Source organism: Ambystoma mexicanum, chromosome 4p, assembly GCF_040938575.1.
Source record: "Ambystoma mexicanum isolate Mex_15411 chromosome 4p, UKY_AmexF1_1, whole genome shotgun sequence".
Lineage (NCBI taxonomy): Eukaryota > Metazoa > Chordata > Amphibia > Caudata > Ambystomatidae > Ambystoma > Ambystoma mexicanum.
The window spans coordinates 639,565,641-639,581,729 of NC_090927.1; positions in this window are offsets into that span (position 1 = coordinate 639,565,641).

Here is a 16,089-nt window from a genome sequence, read left to right on the forward strand (position 1 = left end):
ATTTCGGTACCATCAACAGTGGTTACTGTCTCTGCGGTTGGCTTGGGGCAAAGGTTTAGCCCCATTTTTTGCTGCAAGGTCTTGATCAATGTAATTCCCCACCGCTCCGCTGTCGATGTAGGCTTCCAAGGAATGCATGTCGGACGGCTGTTGATGGAGAATTAAGATCACAGGTAGCGCAAAATGGGAGGTATGAAGCTGGATTTCTTCACTCGACAATTGGACCCTTACAATTGCCAGGCTTGGTCGTTTCCCGATTCCTCTTCAGGGGTTTCTTTATCCCTGGCTCTGACGGTTCGTCTGGGTGGTTTAACCGGGCATTCCCTTAGGAAATGGCCTGCTTTTCCACAATACAGGCACAAGTGCAACTCCCTCCTTTTATCTCGTTCGGTTTAGGGTAGAGGGGACCTGACTCCTCCTATGTGCATGGGTTCACTGGTCCCGTCGGGGCCCCGCAGAGTTTGATCTTTGGGTTGTACGAAGAAGGGGCACAAATCCGATTTCCCCCGATCGTTCTTACTATCTTCCAGCCGGCGATCCAACTGGACCACCAAAGTAATACATTCGGCACAATCCCAGGGTGGATCCACGACTTGGGCTAGAACGTCCTTTAGCTCCCCACGAAGATGCCGGTGGAACAATGTAGTCTGCCTCGACCACCAGCCTATTGAAGGTTGCGATGTAAGTCAGCAGATCCTGGCTCCCTTGACGAAGGGACAAGAGTTTGTTGTCTAGAGCCTGCCCATGGTAGTGTCGGGTGAAGAGTTTCTCCAGCGCTCGCTGAAACCCATCAAAATTTTGTAACAGAGGGCCGTTTCGACTAATGAACGGTACTGACCAGTCTGCCGCACTCCCGCTAAGGTAGGATAGCATGAAGACCACACGTGATTGGTCTGTGGGAAACGCCCCAGGCCTACACTGGTTCATGAAGGTAGTGTATCGCCGGGGGTCTCCCGCAAACCATTCCGGAGGAGCCAGTGGCACTGCCCCAGGGAGGTTGATCTGAACCGGATTGCTTGCGGTGGCTGAGGTGGGCTGACTAGTTCCGGGCAACAGGGCTTGTCCTGCTTGTGACTGGAGAAGTTGCCTTCCAAGGTCATCCGTCCTCTCTTAGGCCACAATTAGCTCCCTTTGCAACGCATTAGTTTCCTGCCGCGCAAAATGGACTTCTGCGAGCAACTGCCCCAACAACTGGGCTAACTGGTCTGTTTCCAAAGTTTCCATACTAGGCCCCCAGGTGGATAGTTAAGTTATGGGCTTCGCGTTCTGTAACGCTCACCTTGTTTCCACAGGGACACCACACGATAAGCCGGTAAACTCTTCGGGACCTCTCACCTTTCCAGGAGTTCAGGCTGTCGAGGATCGGCTCTAGAAGATAGGAGGTGAAGTTTAACTGCTGTTCCTTCCGCTGCAACCCACCTCCTGAGTTCCCTTTGCAGTTCCCCCCAGGAGACGTCTCTCACCTTGAATTCTATAAGGATGCGCTCTACGTCATGCCGTGCTGGGCAGGGGCGCGTCGTTAATTGCACTGTACCGTCGAGTTCCTTCACTGGCAAGGCCGGGTGCAACTCCTTCTTTTCAGGTAAGTCTTTATTGGTGAAAGCAATGTCTTTATTTGGATTTGCACGTAACCTTCTTGCTTCTTCTTGCAGGTGTTGGAAGCTGCGGTGGAAGCCGGAGCTGGGTTCAAGAAGGTAAGATGGATCGCCAAGCGGCGCTGAGAGCGTCCTTGCAAATGGCTAACCTACGCTATTGTTTGTCTTGCAGGTCGAGATAATCTGAAGATGAATGGTCCCCAGGAATCCAATGGGCGATAGATGTCTTGAAGGGTGTGGAGGAGGACAACGAGCGTTGGACGGCTTTGATCGCTGGAGGATGCCGCAGAGCAGGTGAGGATGGCGATGGTTCTTGCCTTGGATGTCTTTGATTGCCAGAAGATGCTGCAGAGCAGGTAAGGATGGCGATGGTTCTTGCCTTGGATGTCTTTGATTGCCACAAGATGCTGCAGAGCAGGTAAGGATGGAGTTGGTTCTTGTCTCTTCTCGCCCCGGTAAGCCAGGATGCAGAGCAGGACCCGGTGAACGTCACGCTGCTAAAGCAATATATCGCAAAGCACATGCCTCTGATCGGGCATGGTTTAAATAGCCAGGTGGTATCCCAGGTGCCTTCGGGGTGAGCCCCGCCCTGGATGCTAGACTGCTGAATGCAGTTTCCCAAATTCCACATGGGGGCAACCCTGCTTGTCCATTGCCCATTGAAACCCCGTCCCAGCATGTGTCTCCGGTGCCAACAGCACCAGGACTGGCTCAGAGGAATCAGAGGGGAACCGAATAAGGTCTTTAGGGCCCCATGAGCCCTCGGTGGGGATGAGATCATGACAGCGTCATTCCTATTTCATGCTCAGATTTTTTAAAAATCTTATAACCATGACTATACAAAAAAGGATGTGGGCAATGGGTGGGGTGTTTACCCTCCTGTATAATGCAGCCACTTGGTGAGCAGCGTTTCTACCTGCGGGTAGACATGGCACCCTAGCAAATGGAACATTGAGTGTTGTGGACATGTGGTGGCAGCTATTTATAGCCAGACAGGTGAGGCTTCTCTATATCTGTGGCTACACAAAGCATGTGCGTGGTTGTGTCAATGCTTTTCACCATTTCATTCATGTTTGTGATAGGCAGGGATATAAGGGCACTATTTTGGGTCTAATTAGATTTAGTGACAGTTTATTATTATTTTTTTTAACCTTTTATTTAAATGCTGCTTAATAAAATGTATGTCAGTTATATTTATTAGTATTGTCAGATGGCATACTTTGCTTTGTCAGGTATACAAATTGAGGGAAATTATTTGTTAGCTTTTTCACAAAAATCAGCAAAAGTAATTCTGTGATTTGATTCCATTGAAACTTTGGTACACACAATTGGGATGAAGTTAATCAAGACTTCAGGCAGATGCAATGGCATCAGAATGAAAAGATCCTGGGAAGGCCGCTTGCTCATCAAAGTGGCACTGCTGGAGATGAACGCAGCCCATGTTCTTGGCAGTCTTGTAGATCGGGTGCAGACAAGATGGGATGAGGTTTGGAAGAAGTGACAGGGGTGGTAAAGTGGTCTGTAATGGTGTACTGCCACTATGATTTTTTAATCCACCTTGGATTTTCTTTCCCAATGGCCTAATGATTAATTTGTGTGAAGAGAACAACGGTGTTGTATGCACAAATGTTGTATTGTATATAGTGCATGTGGTGCACTGCATACAAGATATGAGGGTGATAAAAATGTGTATATAAAATCATGTTTCTTAAAGGATGTGTCTTCTTTAACTAATGTTTTCTTTGTTAACAGATAGAAGGATATTATGGTATCTTCCCTTTTCTATATCTATATCTAGTGAATCCATTCACTTCTATCTACCTCCGAGATTTATCCTACTACAACCCCTTTATTCTCATTGACTTTACATATATATATATGTAGTTTATTTTTTTAAACATAGTTGAATAACAACAGCTAATTTATCTTCAAATGGGGTGCTGAATTGAGGAGGGGCAGTTAACCACAGAAATTCACGAATGATGCTGGTGCATCCGACCTCCCTATTCCCATTGAGCCCTATGGGGCTTAAAAAGGAATGGGGAGCATTTTTTCCAGCCACTGTGAATGGGCAATTACTGTGTCCGGTGGGCCTTAATGACCTGGTAATTGTCCAATCGCGGTTGCTGGAATACTGGCTGCAGCCATGTCAGTTTTACCGGCATGGCTACCACCCATCTCATAATGAGGCCCATTGTCTTTTCCCTTCTCAAGTGGGTCTGGATTATCATTCATGTCAAACTATCCTTTAAGTGTCCGTTGTCTATTTACAGTTTCTTAATTTGTATGTTTCTGTTCGACACTAGACACCCCTCTCTCTAAATTGTCAGTTAGTTTCCTCAATGCAGCTTTCATGAAATTTACTGTGGCGTAATTAGTTCTTTGGTTGTCAGCTAGATACATTCTTTCACACCATTCCTCAGCCTCCAAACCCACAATATGTCCAAGCACTGGGAGAAGATTAATCGAGCTTAGATCTTTGAGCTCTGGGCAGAATGTTTGAGTGATTCCTCTTTGGCACCACACAACCGACATTCGTCTAGTATTATTTTTTTTATCTCTTAAAGGTGGTGTTGTTGTGTGGTATGTTCAGTCTTAACCTTAAAAGTAAATTACGCCCTGAATTTATTGGAAATTTGTTTAAGTAACTTTTTGTCACATTCGGAAATCCAATGTTTGATTACAAGATCTGGATTTCTGCACAATGCTACTTCAGACAAACCTAGGAGAGAGAGAAACGTAGCACATTCCAATTTCCAGATCTTGACTATCTTTTCCGTCTTACAATTTTTCTCTTTTTTTGAGCACTTCAAATTGTGGATGACAATCTTCTCTACTCATTTTCCTGAAAAGAGAAATTTTATTCACATGATCTTTGAATGAAGTGTGATTAATCCTAACTTATGGCAGATTATTTGAACTGGTAAAGATGTTGGTACTTTTAATATTATTTTCCAAAAATAGCTCTCACACTGATCCCACAATTCTTCTTTTAGATCTTTATTCATTTCCGCTCCATAGATGATGGTAGCTTGAGTTACCTTTTGGTTAAAATATTTTATAATCAGGATTAAGGAGAATTTGCCATAACGTTTGTTCAAGGCAACACGTTGCACCGTCAGGTGATGAAACTTCTTTTTCACATTCTCAATCCATGGTTTTTCACTTTTGGAAACATTAATAATGACCCCAAGATATTTCTGATCAAGAACCGGATATAGTCTCTCTTTTGCCAGCATCCAGAAGACTTTTTTTACACATATGTCCATAGATCATGATTTTAGATTTTGAGGCATTGATCTTCAGAGAGTTTTTGTCAACATCATTTTGCACCATGGTTAGTTTTCTCTGCAAGCCGATTTTAGTCTGTTCCAGCAGGATCAAGTCGTCTGCATAAAGCAGCCAACCCACAGCCTCCCCATTGATTTTAGGAGGGAAGGTAGTGCTTTCTGATAAAACCTCTTTTATATCCTCTGTAAAAAATTAAATAGGGTCGCTGCTAGGGGGCAACCCTATTTCAACCCCTTAGAGGTTTTAATCACTCCTTATAAATTTCCCGAGAGGTCAAGCTTCACTTGCATTTTAGTAACAGAGTAAAATTCATGGATAACTTCAAGTAGGTCACTGGATCATCCTTTGATCTTCAATTTCTCCCACAGTAAATCCCGATGAATGCTGTCAAACACCTTACACAAACTAATGTATTTGCTCGGAGCGTTGTTTTAAGAGATTTAAGAGCAGCAGATTCAGGTTGCAGCCGACAAAACCGGCTTGTCTTTTATCAATGGAGTTAGATTTATTCTAGTTAGAATTACCATTGCAAAGATTTTTCCCACTGTCTATAACAACCACAAACTTAAATATTAGCCCATCTACAAATAAAGCACACAAACAGGCATTCAACATAACAGACATTCACATACAACAAATAACCTATGCATTGGGCCTCAATCAAATGGATAGAACAACCCAGTGCGAACAATAAACCCATCTGCAAACCAACAGTGTCGCCAGTGTCTCCTGATTCTGGACCAATCCTATCACTCTATCCTCACTAACCCATCCGTCCACTTTCTTGCAGAGCCACGTGAGCACCTGCAGACCACCTTTGTGGTGGTAACGGTGCACGGTATAAGTCAACATAACATAACATTCAGACATCCCCATAGTACACATTTGGATTAGCAGCTTATACAAAAACTGATAATATACCTATTCTGAGTACAAATGCTGCAGACGTTCATCTTTCTATATACTTTCCGGGGCATGTCTTTTGCTTTTAATTATCGACGTGCAGTTGCCTAGACCTGGGTAAACAAATGAAGCATTGAAGCTGCTTTTGTCGGAGCTGGAGAACTCAGTTAGAGTGCCAGCACTGTAATGTATCAGCTCGTCTCTGAGAAAAACGCACACATGGGAAATGACCAATACAGGTTGACAGAAAAGGCAGTAGCATAGTTTACTGTTCAAATGAGCTTTTACCATCTGACACTGTTTTCTATCAATATTACCATATTAACTCTTTTCTTCATCATGCATTCATTAAAACGATTACATATAATATCTGACCGCTCCAATGCTTTCCATTTGCTACCTGAAAATTACCAATTACCCAGTGGTATATACAAGAACCATTTAACAAAATTAAGCATCAGATGAGACAGCTGAAATCCCATTAAAAATGTTCATTTGCTGCATTTGTGACCCATAGAAATATAAAGTGCGGGAGGCGAATGTGTTTTGGTGTGAAGACAGCTAGCACCGTCCTGAAAGCCCAAGACACAATACATTTCAGTAAATCATGTGTTATGTTCCCCGGAGCCAGCCACTTGCTACATTCGATTTGTCAGCGCCACTGCTCCCCATTAAAGCGGGTAACCAGGCTAAACTCACTGTCATACGCGAATCCGAGGCGGCAGGGGGTGGAGCTGCGCTCATTGATATTGATTCCTCAGCGGGGGCGATGGAAACCCCTGCGCACACTGGCAGCAAAATCCAAGGGGAGAGACGTCCAAATCCATCTCTTCAATACACTGAGCGTCATTCTCACAATGCTTGCTGGCCTCACAGGGCCTAAACGAGCAGTTCATGTCTGAGAAAGAAAACTGGCAGAAGCTGAAACTGTCAGTGCTTAATTGATGAACCAATCAGCCTTACTAGAGATCCATTCTAAAGAACGCGCACTTGACTGCCCTACTACCATGCAAACTCACAGAAAGATCATCACGTATGCAGCACCACGTTGAATGTTTCTTAGTATCCCTGACTCAGCAATAAAACAAAGGTAATGGGTACCAGACATACGTCTGCATACCATTTATACAATGCATTCTTCTGCTGAAATTGACACACTATTTATTTGTGCTGTGCATTGCAAACGGCTCGTTTGATTGCATATGACGATGTACTATGCATGAGAAATGCAGTTTTTGCTAGATAATCGTTCTTATCGCTGGCAACCTCTACACATTGGAAATTCGAAGTACTTCCTATTTGTAACTTCTTTCAGAATGATTGGATGTGTTGTGAATATTCATGAATACAACGCAAATACCCGAGCTTATTACTGCTTAATTTGGTCAAAAGAAAAATCTAAGTGTTTGAATCCACCTAGCTATGGTACAGATCCACACATAATACAAGGCGCATCTTGGTATTATACACCTAATATTCATAGGAACACGTTATACCATGGGTATATTGGGGTTTTTCACATATTAACGTGATTCTGCAGTATACTGATATTTAATGGGTAGTTTAACAACTGCCCTGGGTTCTAAATGTACACTGTTTGAGCTTGCCAGCCTCTGATTTGCGGGTTATATTTTTGCTTTGATTTAGTGAGCGTACAACTCACTCTAAGAGTCTGACAAGATGAGGATGTAATTTTTAAAAGGATACATATGCATTTGTGTTTTGTCCTTTTCACACACTTATCACAGTAATGTCGTGTACATACACGATGACTAACACCACAAGACCTGTTCAACACTTGCCTTTTACTCATTCATTCTTTCATTCATGAATTCAATGTTTCAGATTTTACAAGTACACGCTTCAGAAGAAAGCTGTCCTTTCCTAATGAATACACGAGTGATACAAGATGAATTTGCAGGGCAAATACATGCAGCAATGCAGACTCTAGGAACCGGGCACCAACCCCCTCAGCCAAGGCACCGACAAAACAACAGACCACATAAAAACCCTCAAGCATAGTTCACAAGTCCAAAAGACTGTGAGACGGAAATCTGTGCACTCAGATGTGCGTATTCTTCCATAAACAAGTATCACCAGCAGCACTACATCAGCTGCTTCCACAGTTTCTCCAATCCAATACCAAACCACACTTTCCATTTACAAAAGCTAACCTTGTGTTTTTGAAAAAAGGGACCATTAGGTGCAGCCAACGGTATTACAGCAGGGACAAAACCACTGACTGCTTCAAACAGTTTCCTCCTAATGGGTAAAACCATGGCTATGCATATAGTAAATAAGCACTGAGACACTGACACTGAGTCACTGGAGAAACAAAAAAAGCTCACAGGTTTTTGGTGTGCTTACAAGTGATGATTTGCAACCATAAGATCTTGCACAATGTTCTGTCTGTAATACTTGGTCTATTAACATAGACATTGAATACCTTTGAAGTGTCTCTTTAAGAACTAAAAAGTTGATGTGCCTGTGTGTCAGAATGCCAAAAACATAGGGCCTCATTTCGAGTATGGAGGTAGCCATGCCGCTTTTAGCGGCATACCTACCCCCATAACGGGTACCGGGTGCGGGTTCCTTGAATGGGGAAATACAGGGCCATTCCGACCTTGGAGGGCTCTGTATTTCCCCATTCAAGGAACCCGGACCTGGTACATCCCTATTCCCATTCGAGCCCCCATAGGGCTCCATCGGAATGGGGAGGATGCTAATAACGGACCTGTTAATGACGGGCCTGTTAGCATACTGGTCTGTTCGCGGGACCCGCTAAGGATGCCTGGTTTTACCAGGCGTCCTTAGCGGGTCCCGTGAGCAGATCTCGTAATGGTACGGTAGGGAGTTAACGGCGCCGCCAGCTCTACCGGTGCCGTTAACCCCCTATCGGACTCGTAATGAGGCCCATAGTGTGCCCATGTGTCTTTGCTGCAGCAATCTCCTCACATCTGCAGCTCATGCTCTTCAGTGGCACAGAACAGGTTCAAAGCTCACTCATGCAACGAACCCGAAATCCCTACATATCTGAACTAAAATGTAAGGTTGTTTTCTGATAATCCTGCAGGAAGGGTAATTTCGAAGAGTAACATATACCAAGTTACAGTATTGTGAATGATGACACTATACAATTATTAAAGCTTTGTCAATTTCATATTGTGCACATGTCAACACTGTGACCCCAGGCCTGTGATGACAAGGCACTGTATATTCATGACTAGCCTGCCTGTAGCCACTGCTCCAAGTTAGACAATAGCTAGAATGTTGCCTTCCTTTGATTTCAGGGGAGGAAGGGTAACACCTGACCTCACGGCACAGGAGTTCTCACAAGGATCGCGTGGGCTGTCTAATTCAAATGGACACTCTAATAACAAAGGTCAACTTGATGCACACTAAATGGGCTTTGCACTCAGAAGGCACAGGAAATGGCTTGTGACAGAGAAGCCGAAGAGGAAAGTTGGTTTTCTGATGGGGTTTTCATTAATCATGTCCAGCATATTTCCTGCAGGACAATGCACTTCATGAATGATATCAGAAAGGAAGACTGACTTGTTACAGCAACAGAGATCGGAACCCTTAAAAAGTCCTGCTTTTGTAGAATCTGCAATGACATTTTGAGTTTATAAGGCAGGGGTCTCCCACTACTTCTTCAATTTGTCTTTAGTCTTTCAAGAAGACAAGCAGAATTCACAGACCTTTATTGTGGGTGTACATACCATTCCAACGTCCTTGAACAGTGAGATGAAAGTAGAAGGCATCCCAGGTAGAGGAGCGCTCTGTCCTCTAACCATCCCCAGGAAATAATGGCATGGGCTACTTTAGAATAAAGCCTACTACTCTGCCAGCTGTTCTAGAATAAGGCTCCTCGGTGGAGGTGAAGGAACACCCATAGGTGCCAGTCAAACTTAGTCAACTGGAAGAGAAGGTTTAGGACTCTCAACCAACAGAAAGCGATAAAGCAGCTGAAACCCTGAACCACATTCAAACCATTCACCCTTTGAATGGACACGGGGCATGGGGTGCTGCTTTAGCACTTCATGACTTCAAACTGCTTGTCTGCATCTTTCAACCGGCTCAACAGCACTTTGAACCAGTAGCACTCATCAACACCTCAACTCAAACACCATCTCACCACTGCAGAAATGTTTGTATCACTGCATCTTCAAGCACTGGATTAAACCAACTGTACTTCACTTGGATCTGCCTTAAAACCGAATCAAACCACTTGCAACCATCATGTCAGCTCCGACCAGTGGTAACATCATTACAAACTCACTCAACCACTCATCCTTACCACTTGGACTCTTTAAACTCCATTGCTTGAATGCAGACTCCCAACAACACAGAGCTCCCATCTCTGAGATGACTCAATACCAACTCACAGCTGGACCAACAAGACTTGCCATACCGCAAACCTGTAAAGAGCATAGACGCATAGTTTGATGCTGGAAACCTCCTAAAACCAAGAAAAAGTTATTGTGAAAACACCCCGTTACAGTGGTCAACTTTTTGGGACCATAGTTACTTATAAGCACAATTTTTAATCATTTTCTTGAAAGTCATATCCGTTGAACAGTGACATTGCTGCAACTGTTTGCCTAATTACTCCTGCTCAAGGAACCAGAGTGCTATTCTACACCAGTTATGTATGTTCGGTGTTTTATTCAGAAGGGCTGGATTTTTCCTTGCACTATTAGCTAGTTGATTGACATTCTCATTGTTTAAATGAAGTTTAAATTAATTTCATACGACTCTGATCAGACATTCTTTTATTTTGGAGTATTTATACAGTTGGTGTTTGGGTGAATATACCAGTTAGGATGTGTCTGTTTTACCTTAATTATTGGGATCACTGCTGTTTAGTATTATTGTGGGGCTGGAGAGTTGATTGAGGCACTACTCAACCTGGTACTAAAGAAGACCGGTAGTCATTTCAACACAGAAGGCAATAAGAAATATACACTTCAACTTCTACAACGAGCTTTGATATTCATAAAACAGTCATCTCTAAGAAGGATATCGTGGGCCTCATGCTCTGTTCAAAAAGTCAATATATGGCCTGCTGCGGCAGCCCCACATGTCCACGCCATCCCATCCCATCCCAGTCTCATTGTCGCTATTCCCAAAAGTGTTCTTGTTTGCGAGGGAATGGCTGAATGCCAGATAGGGGTGTTGTGGTGAGGGATGTGGTAGGGATGCAGGGCATCAACTAAGGATCTGCAGCCTTGCATCCAAACCCCATCCTCGGGGAGCAAGGATGCCTTCTAGCGGCAGGGTCTCATTGGAAGTATTGTTCTGGATGTCTGATGAAGAGTCCACCGCCTATACTTTTTCACATCCCGTTATTTACACATCAATTCTTTCTTGTGCTTTCTCGTGTTTTGCCCTTAGAACCAAGGCAGGGCCACAATCTCTGCTCTACTCTACCCACCCATTTCTCTGGCACCACATCTCTTCTATTTTTAGGTTGAAACGAGGGGTGCAAGAATATGGTTGTGAACAGCTGATGTAATTGCGTGAGTGCCACAGTCCAACAGTCTATAGGAGGAGTTTCCAATCTGCCGCTCTCCAGATGTTTTAGAACTACCGGTGTCATTGGCTATGTTGTGCAAGGCTGATGTGAGTTGTAGTGCAGAAAATCTGGGCAGTCAAAGGTTGCAGGCCGCTGGTCTAAAGACACCGGGCCTCATTACGACCCTGCTGGTAGCCGTGCAGGTTAAAATGGCAGAGCTGCCACTGGAGTCATTTTTTTTCTGGCGCCTGGCAATGGGGAATTATCGACCATTACAGCCCGAGCAGTCCGGGTAATTTCCCATAGTCAGGCACCAGAAAAAATCACTCCCCATTCCCATTGAGTACCATAGGACTCAATGGGAATGGGGAGGATGGACGCACTAAAACCATTGATAATTGTGCCAGTGCTTTAATCAAAGTCTGCGAGCAGGTGCTGTTCCGCCCACCAGGTCAGAATACCGGCCGGCATACTCATAATGAGGCCGATCGTCTAGAATATACTACATACACTGGTAACATTATTTTGGTGTCAAAAAAATGGAAATGACATATAATTTACTGTGTTTCATGCTTTCACTTTTCCCCTGCAGCCAGACGTTAGAAGAATTTCATAAGTTTTGTTTCTCTTGAGCAGTAGCAAAATGCATTCATTGAAATGTATTGTTATTTAAAGTTGGGAAAAAACGTATGGGACTTAAAGGTAATTTCAATTATATATATAATACATTGACATGAGTAAAAAAAAGTAAAAGTATTCAGCAGCCAGAACATTAGCCTCACTAATTCGTGTTGAATGCACGAGCCAGTGCTGATTCATGGGTTATGTAAGGATGCTCCCACAGATGCGTAGGAGGGCGTCTAATTTGCTCTTTTCATATACTGTTTCGACCAAAGCTTCATATTTCTGGAACAAACATGAAATGTTCTTAGAACTGATAAAATGCGACAAGCTGCTTTAACAGTGCTTCACGTTTTCCTTCCTGAAAGGGAATGTTTCATCTGTTGCGTTTAGATACAATGCAAAGAAGACCTCTTTCAATAAAAAAACAAACATAACATATATTTCAACATGTAGTGAAAAATACAACATGATAGTTATTGTATTTGTTTAAAAAAACACGTTTTGTTTTTTTCAAAAGCGCAAAGTCCACTGTACATGAACAATTCCAAATTATTTTATCACAACGAATAACTTCATACTCCTCGTGTATGCTGTTTTATTGTATGTAATACTAAAATTATTTCAGAATCAATAATACATTGTACGAGCTGTTAAAAGATAACAATAAAAGCGTCATTAAAAACGATTGGGTATAAACTCGCAATAACAAAATGCTTCCTCTTTAGAAAATTGTTACAGCCTTAAAAAGATGGTCCTTTGTTTCTGTTGTCTCAACATCTAATGATTGATTATGTTTTAGTGTTCTAATAATGATGGCACACTATAAAGGTAATTCATAGATTTCAGCGCACAAGTGGCGCACGCGGCTGGCACACAGTGTGCGCGTGTGGCAGCCTCCGCCAGCCGCGTGCACCAAAACCCATTTCGGCGCACAGCGTATTCATGGATTTTAACATCCCTAAGCAGCCGTGGCACAGAGTGGCGCAGCGACCCTGCAGCAGCGCCAGTTACGCCCCCAACCCCGCCCCATGCGCCTTGAACAGCGCACAAATCTATTACATGGCGCACATTCCAGTGGACCAGCATACAGCCCCCCAACCACGAAAACGCGTGTAAAACTCCCTGCGCACCCCTCGGAATACACGTACCCTGCTCGCGCTAGGCCAATCACGTGTAAAACTCCCCGCGCACCCCTCGAAATACACGTACCCCGCTCATTCGAAGAGGTTTCACACGCGGTAGGCCCTCTGCGAGTGGGGTACGTGTATTTCTGGGGTTCACGTGGAGTTTCACACGTGGTAGGACCTATGCGAGTGGGGTACATGTATTTCTGGGGTTCGCAGGGACTTTCACACGCGGAGGCCCTGTGTGAGCGGGGCACGTGTAATACTGGGGTTCACAGGGATTTTCACATGCGGTAGGCCCTGTGCGAGTGGGGCATGTGTAATTTTGGGGTTCACCGGGAGTTTCACACGCGGTAGGCACTGTGCGAGTGGGGTACGTGTTTTACTGGGGTTCGCAGGAGGTTTCACACGCGATAGACCCTGTGTGAGTGGGGTACGTGCATAACTGGGGTTCGCGGGAAGTTTCACACGCGATAGGCCCTGTGCGAGTGGGGTATGTGCATAACTGAGGTTGTGGGAATTTTCACACGCGATAGGCCCTGTGCGAGTGGGGTACGTGTATTACTGGGGTTCGCAGGAAGTTTCACACGCAATAGGCCCTGTGCGAGTGGGGTACGTGTATAACTTGGGTTCGCAGGAATTTTCACACGCGATAGGCCCTGTGCGAGTGTGGTAAGTGTATTAATGGGGTTTGTGGGAAGTTTCACACACGATTGGCCCTGTGCGAGTGCGGTACGTGTGTAACTGGGGTTCGCTGGAAGTTTCACACGTGATAGGCCCTGTGCGAGTGGGGTACGTGTATAACTGGGGTCCGCGGGAAGTTTCACACGCGATTGGAGCGGGGTACGGGTATTTCGGGGGTTCACTGGAATTTTCACACGCGATTGGCCCTGTGCGAGTGGGGTACGTGTATAACTCAGGTTCGCGGGAAGTTTCACACACGATTGGCCCTGTGCGAGTGGGGTATGTGTATAACTGGGGTTCGTGGGAAGTTTCACACACGATTGGAGAGGGGTATGTGTATTTCGGGGTTCGTTGGAAGTTTCACATGCGATAGGCCCTGTGCAAGTGGGGTACGTGTATTACTGGTGTTTGCGGGAAGTTTCACATGCGATAGGCCCTGTGCAAGTGGGGTACGTGTATAACTGGGGTGCGTGGAAAGTTTCACACGCGATAGGCCCTGTGCGAGTGGGGTACTTGTATAACTGGGGTTCGCGGGAAGTTTCACACGTGATAGGCCCTGTGCGAGTGGGGTACATGTATAACTGGGGTCCGCGGGAAGTTTCACACGCGATTGGAGCGGGGTACGGGTATTTCGGGGGTTCACTGGAATTTTCACACGCGATTGGCCCTGTGCGAGTGGGGTACGTGTATAACTCAGGTTCGCGGGAAGTTTCACACACGATTGGCCCTGTGCGGGTGGGGTATGTGTATAACTGGGGTTCGTGGGAAGTTTCACACACGATTGGAGAGGGGTATGTGTATTTCGGGGTTCGTTGGAAGTTTCACATGCGATAGGCCCTGTGCAAGTGGGGTACGTGTATTACTGGTGTTTGCGGGAAGTTTCACATGCGATAGGCCCTGTGCAAGTGGGGTACGTGTATAACTGGGGTGCGCGGAAAGTTTCACACGCGATAGGCCCTGTGCGAGTGGGGTACTTGTATAACTGGGGTTCGCGGGAAGTTTCACACGCGATAGGCCCTGTGCGAGTGGGGTACGTGTATAACTGGGGTTTGTGGGAAGTTTCACACGCGATTGGAGCGGGGTATGTGTATTTCAGGGGTTTGTTGGAGGTTTCACATGCGATAGGCCCTGTGCGAGTGGGGTACGTGTATTACTGGGTTTCGCAGGAAGTTTCACACCTGATTGGAGCGGGGTACGGGTATTTCGGGGGTTCACTGGAATTTTCACACGCGATTGGCCCTGTGCGAGTGGGGTACGTGTATAACTCAGGTTCGCGGGAAGTTTCACACGCGATTGGAGAGGCGTATGTGTATTTCGGGGTTCGTTGGAAGTTTCACATGCGATAGGCCCTGTGCGAGTGGGGTACGTGTATTACTGGTGTTTTCGGGAAGTTTCACATGCGATAGGCCCTGTGCAAGTGGGGTACGTGTATAACTGGGGTGCGCGGAAAGTTTCACACGCGATAGGCCCTGTGCGAGTGGGGTACTTGTATAACTGGGGTTCGCGGGAAGTTTCACACGCGATAGGCCCTGTGCGAGTGGGGTACGTGTATAACTGGGGTTCGTGGGAAGTTTCACACACGATTGGAGCGGGGTATGTGTATTTCGGGGTTCGTTGGAAGTTTCACATGCGATAAGCCCTGTGCGAGTGGGGTACGTGTATTACTGTTGTTTGCGGGAAGTTTCACATGCGATAGGCCCTGTGCAAGTGGGGTACGTGTATAACTGGGGTTCGCAGAAATTTTCACACGCGATAGGCCCTGTGCGAGTGGGGTACTTGTATAACGGGTTCGCGGGAAGTTTCACATGTGATAGGCCCTGTGCGAGTGGGGTACGTGTATAACTGGGGTTCGCAGGAAGTTTCACACGCGCTTGGCCCTGTACGAGTGGGGCACGTGTATAACTGGGGTTCGTGGGAAGTTTCACACGTGATTGGAGCGGGGTATGTGTATTTCGGGGGTTTGTTGGAGGTTTCACATGCGATAGGCCCTGTGCGAGTGGGGTACGTGTATTACTGGGTTTCGCAGGAAGTTTCACACCTGATTGGAGCGGGGTACGGGTATTTCGGGGGTTCACAGGAATTTTCACACGCGATTGGCCCTGTGCGAGTGGGGTACGTGTATAACTCAGGTTCGCGGGAAGTTTCACACGCGATTGGCCCTGTGCGAGTGGGGTATGTGTATAACTGGGGTTCGTGGGAAGTTTCACACACGATTGGAGCGGGGTATGTGTATTTCGGGGTTCGTTGGAAGTTTCACATGCGATAGGCCCTGTGCGAGTGGGGTACGTGTATTACTGGTGTTTGCGGGAAGTTTCACATGCGATAGGCCCTGTGCAAGTGGGGTACGTGT